Raw genomic sequence first — 6196 nt, 5'->3', positions numbered from 1 at the left:
GAAGAGGACGTAGTCCTCCAGCGTCATCCGCGGCCGATCGGCCGCTGGTGGCTTCGTCATCGCCGCTTCCTCTCTCTCTCTCTCTCTCTCTCTCTCTCACGGACGGAATGGGTGCTGTGAGCCTGTGCTGTGCGTCCAAGGTGGGGTGCGCAAATGCAAATGAGGATGGAAGAGAAGAGAGGGGCCGCACCGTCGCGTGGAGTAAGCTGTCCCCGCACGTCAGTGCCTCATCTGCCGCCACCTCGAGACCACCGCGAGGACAAGTCCCAAGCCGAAAGCCGATCACCGCTGCACTTTCTTCGGTTAACGGTGCCAGCTGTGAATAAACACAGCACGTGCCGGTGATCGTTGCAAAATATCAGCATCGTGCTAGAAATATTAGCACATTTTGGACTAATCTAATCCAAAAATATACAGTAAACATGATAAATACAGTATGCATCTCATACCGATACCTAAGCATGTGAGTATGTAGAGTAAATAGAACCAAACCATTTATAAGCGGCACCCTCGGCATCGCACGAGGCCTTCTGTTTGACGGCTTCGTCGTCAGCCATGGAGTCGATGCAGGGGAAGTAGATGACGGGGACGGGTCGGGAGCAATCGCGTCGAGACGCTCCCCAAAAACCTTATTGTCGTTCTCCCGGGGAGGATCTCAAACGACAGGGTTTCGAAGACACCTGCTCTGTCGACCAACCGTGAGGCAGCATAAAGAGAGGAACAGTAGATGACGGCTAGTGAGTGAACTGAACTAGGTCACTCCACTGTGCCTTCTTATATAGGCCGCCAGGTAGGAAGTCGTGGGCCCGGGAACGCAACCAGCTGTTAGACTAAGTATATGTTGATATACGTGTTGTAACATAACTTGTACAGGTTCCCTCTTATAAATATATGACAGCCGTACCCACCAAGGGTATCGAGCATTGTTGCAAACCCTATCACGTCTAACATGGTATCAGGCGACGCGTTCGATCCGCGTCACGCTTCCGCCTCTGCATCTGCCGCGGCGGTTCCCGCCGCCGCGCCGTCTCTCTCCGCCCTGGCCATGGAGTCGCCGTTCCTTGCGTCTTCCCCGCTCGCCTGGGCGCGATCTGCTCCCGCGGGATCTCATCCTCCCGCGCCTCGCTCCTCGTCTGGGATGCCGCCGCCGCCGCCTCCTGCCGCACCGATCGAGGCCGATCCGATCTCGATGCGGGCGATCCGATCCGATCACGGCGCGCCTCCGCCCCCGGCCTCCTACGACGCCTCCGGGCAGGCGGCCTACGGTGGCCCCTCGGCTCCGGCTCATCACCGCGATGCACCCGCGGCGTCGGGGCCCTATGGCGCCTACCAGATGCCGTACGGGGGTCCGTACCCCCCGTCCTACGTCGCGCCCTCGGCCGCGTCCTACGTCGCGCCCTCGGCCGCGGCATACGCGCCGTATGCGGGTGCTGCCCCGACTCATCACGCGCCCGCCCCAACCTACGGCGCCCCAACTCCTCGCGCGGCGGCCCCAACGTACGACGCCGCCCCTGCTCTTCCGTATGGTGCACACCCGTCGGCGGCTTACGGTCATCGTCATCAACCATCGACCGATGCGCTCGTCCCGTACAGTGCTGTCTCACCGCCTAACCCGCCGTCCTCTGCGCCGATGATTGAACCAGGGCCGTTTCACTTCGCTCATCTAGTGACGGTGAAACTTTCTGCTGATAATTACCTCCTGTGGCGTGCCCAAGTATTGCCGCTGATGCGGAGCCACTACCTTGAGGGGTATGTTGATGGCTCTCTGCCGTGTCCTCCGGCTATGGTTCCGGCACCTTCGCCCCATGGTGGCTCTGTCATGGTCCCCAATCCTGCTCATCGTCGATGGACTGCTCAAGATCAGGCCATCCTAGGTGCTATTCAGTCTTCGCTCACTCCGTCCGTGGCTGGTATGGTGGTTTTTGCTGCTACATCGAGGGATGCATGGACCACGCTTGACTCCAGTTTCTCCTCACAGTCCTTGGCACGATCATCTGCTATTCGCAACCAGCTGGGTGAGGTCAAGAAGAATGATCTCTCTGTCACGGCCTTCTTCAACAAAGTAAAAGGTTTGGCCGATACACTGTCCTCCATTGGGAAGCCACTCCGTGATGAGGATTTTACTTCATTCATTCTCAATGGACTTGACGAGGACTATGACTCTCTGGTGGAAAACATCAATGGACGCGACACTCCGATGCCACCTCGTGATCTCTATGCCCGCCTCCTTAACACGGAGCAGCGGCTTGCTGCTCGCCGCTCTGCGGAGTCTACACGGAGGGCCCCTCTGCGAATGCTACTCTTCGCGGAGGTGCCCGTGGTGCCAAGCAGAAGCCGCCGACTCCCACGGCCGCCCAGCCCCGTCCATCCGCCCCGGCTCCTCCATCGGCCGGTCGGAAGCGCCTTCACTGTGAGGCGTGTGGAGGAGGCATCGCGTGCCAGCTTTGCGGCATCGAGGGACACTTGGCGTCCAGGTGTCATCGTCGCTTTAAACGCGATTTCCTTAGCATCGGGAACAACGGGAAGGGCAACGAGAAGCAAGCTTCTCTCGCTACACAGGAGTCCGGGTTCACTCCATCGTACTCCGTGGATCCTGCCTGGTACATGGACACAGGCGCCACGGACCATTTGACGAGCCAGCTTGACAAGCTGGACACTCGCCAGGCCTACACCGGTCATGATCAGGTCCGCACTGCAAATGGATCAGGTATGCCCATCTCACATGTTGGTCAGGCATCTCTTCTTTCCCGTACCACTAAAACCTTGCGTCTCCTTGATGTTCTTCGTGTTCCTTCTGTCACACGTAGCTTACTCTCGGTTCCTAAATTAACTCGTGACAACAATGTGTTCGTTGAGTTTCACCCTTTCCATTTTTTTATTAAGGACCGGGACACGAGGGACGTTCTTCTTAGTGGTCGAGCTCGCGACGGATTATATGCACTTGACGTACCACGAACGCTTGGCGTGCCACGCGTGTCTCAAGCTTTCAGTGGCGTTCGGGTGTCATCGTCGCAGTGGCATTCTCGCCTTGGCCACCCTGCTACTCCCATTGTGCGCCATGTGCTTCATCGTCATCGTCTTCCCGTTGAGTCCAGTAATAAGGAATTTTTAGTGTGTGATGCCTGTCAACAAGGCAAGAGTCATCAGTTGCCTTTTTCCGTATCAAATCGTGTTGTCAAAGCTCCTCTTGAACTTGTGTTTTCCGATGTGTGGGGCTATACCCAAACTTCTGTTAGTGGGCACAACTATTATGTTAGTTTCATAGATGCTTTCAGTCGTTTTACTTGGATCTATCTTATTAAGCGCAAATCTGATGTGTTTCATGTTTTCATGCAATTTCAAGCACATGTCGAGCGATTACTCAAGCACAAAATTATACATGTTCAGTCTGATTGGGGGGGTGAATACCGTAATCTTAACACCTTCTTTCAGAAGCTTGGTATTTCACACCATGTGTCTTGTCCTCATACACATCAGCAGAACGGTGCAGCTGAGCGTAAGCACCGTCATATCGTTGAAACTGGTCTAACACTTCTTGCACATGCCTCTGTTCCGTTTTGGTTTTGGAGTGATGCTTTTGTTACTGCCTGTTTTTTGATAAACAGGATTCCCACACGACTTCTTCATATGAAGTCTCCTCTAGAGGTATTGCTTCATGAAACTCCAGATTACTCCTTCCTCGAAGTGTTCGGTTGTGCATGCTGGCCACATCTTCGCCCGTACAACAAACATAAACTTGAGTTTCGGTCGAAAAAATGTGTGTTCCTTGGGTACAGTCCACTCCACAAAGGTTACAAATGTCTCCACATTCCATCAAACCGTGTCTACATTTCTTGTGATGTTGTGTTCGATGAAACTGTTTTTCCCTTTTCCACGCACACATCGCCCACTGACACTCCTGTCGCTGAGTTACACTCGTTTCCAGTCTTGCCTGATCAATTTGTGGATGCTGCGTATTCTCCTTTGTTGTTGCCTAATCACGGTGCAGGGACTGGACGAGGCGCTCGACTGAAGCTTCTTGATGATGACGATGCGACATCGCCACCAACTGTTGCGACGCCGGCTGTTCCTCCGATGGCTGCTCCCGACGTCGATCTCGAGTGCATGCCGCATGCATGTGGATCTGCTGGCCTGCCCGCGCCTGGGCTGGCCAAACCCGCTGGCTCGTCGCCTGGGTCGGCCGCCTCCGCGGCCTCGTCACCTGGGCCGGCCACCCCGGTGGCCTCTTCGCCTGGGCCAGCCACCCCGGTGGTCTCCTCGCCTGGGTCGGCCACTCCCGTGGCCCTCTCGCCTGGGCCCTCTTCGCCTGGGCCGGTGGCCTCCCAGTCGCCTGGGTCGGCTGACCCCGCAGCTCGCTCGCCCGGGCTGGCGGCCCCGTCGGGTGACGACGAGGCGTGCATGTCCCATGCACGTGGGACTGCTGGAGCGTCTGCGTCGCCGTGTGTCCCTGATTCGCCTGATCGGTCGTCGTCAACCACGCCGGACCAATCTTCGTCGCCCCTTCCTGTAGTCCGGCGTCCACATACTCGCAGCAAGAGCGGCATTTTTCAGCCGAAGAAATACACAGACGGGACTGTCGCATGGCTTGCGGCCTGTGTGGCACACGCTGAAGCTGATCCTACAACTGAACCGCGGCATTTTCAGGCAGCGCTTCGCATTCCACACTGGCGTACTGCGATGGAGCAGGAAATTCAGGCTCTTCAGAAAAACAACACTTGGCGTCTGGTTCCACCGCCGCTCAGTGTCAATGTCATTGACTCCAAGTGGGTTTTCAAAGTAAAGAAAAATGCTGATGGCTCCATTGAGAGGTACAAGGCACGTCTGGTTGCAAAGGGATTCAAACAAAGGTATGGCATTGATTATGAAGACACGTTCAGTCCTGTTATTAAACCAACCACCATCCGTGTTCTTCTTTCCTTGGCTGTTACTCGAGGATGGTCGCTTCGACAACTTGACGTTCAGAATGCTTTTCTCCATGGAGTCCTGGAAGAGGAGGTTTACATGCGTCAGCCGCCTGGGTTTGTTGATCCTGATAAGCCGCATCACTTGTGTCGCCTTGACAAGGCTCTTTATGGTCTCAAGCAGGCCCCTCGTGCGTGGCATGCGCGTCTTGGAGCTGCTCTTTGTGCGCATGGTTTTATGCCTTCTACAGCGGATACATCTCTGTTTATTCTTCAGCGACCAGAGGTGACTATGTACATTCTGGTTTACGTTGATGATATCATTCTTGTCAGTTCATCCGCTGCTGCTACGAGTCGGCTTGTGTCCTCTCTCAGTGCTGAGTTTGCCATTAAAGATCTTGGGAGGCTCCATTACTTTCTGGGACTGGAGGTATTTCACTCTGATGGTGGTCTGACCCTTACTCAGAGGAAGTACTCTCAGGATCTTCTACGTCGTGCTGGTATGTTGCAATGCAAGACCGCCACGACTCCTATGTCTACCACCGACAAGTTAACGGCTTTTGATGGTGACTTGCTTTCTTCTGAGGATGCCACGGAGTATCGCAGTATTGTGGGAGGGCTGCAGTACTTGCTCGTAACTCGACCAGACATATCCTTTGCTGTTAACCGTGTGTGTCAGTACCTTCATGCACCACGCGATCCTCACTGGTCTGCTGTTAAGCGCATCTTGCGTTATGTTCGACACACTGGTTCGTATGGTCTTCATCTCCAGCCTGCGCGTTCTGGACTAATTTCAGCTTTTTCTGATGCCGATTGGGCTGGTAGTCCTGATGATCGGCGATCCACGGGGGGACATGCTGTGTTCTTTGGTCCTAACTTGATCGCCTGGCAAGCTCGCAAGCAAGCTACGGTGTCTCGCAGTAGTACCGAAGCTGAGTACAAAGCTGTTGCTAATGCCACAGCTGAAATTATATGGGTGCAGTCATTGCTTCGAGAGTTGAAGGTCTCCCCAAGCCAGCCGCCCGTCCTTTGGTGTGATAACATTGGTGCCACATATCTTTCATCCAATCCAGTATTCCATGCCAGGACAAAGCACATTGAAGTTGACTACCACTTTGTGAGGGAACGAGTTGCTCAGAAGCTCCTTCAGATTAAGTTTGTCTCTTCGAAGGATCAGCTTGCTGATATTTTTACTAAACCCTTGCCCTTGCCTTCTTTTGAAGGATGTCGTAGCAATCTTAACCTCCTGAGTGTTTCAGGACATAGTTAAGATTGAGGGAGGGTGTTAGACTAAG

The 6196-nt window shown here is 54.5% G+C and overlaps 1 pseudogene; it reads left to right on the top strand.

Moving 5' to 3' along the window:
- Positions 1 to 2101: 2101 nt before the first annotated feature.
- LOC119296541 lies at positions 2102 to 2240 on the top strand (annotated as a pseudogene).
- The last annotated feature ends 3956 nt before the right edge of the window (positions 2241 to 6196 follow it).

This window comes from Triticum dicoccoides, chromosome 4B (genome assembly GCF_002162155.2).
Source record: "Triticum dicoccoides isolate Atlit2015 ecotype Zavitan chromosome 4B, WEW_v2.0, whole genome shotgun sequence".
Classification (NCBI taxonomy): Eukaryota; Viridiplantae; Streptophyta; class Magnoliopsida; order Poales; family Poaceae; genus Triticum; species Triticum dicoccoides.
The sequence above is the reverse complement of the archived record's forward strand: the minus strand, read 5'-3'. Positions and strand labels throughout refer to the sequence as shown.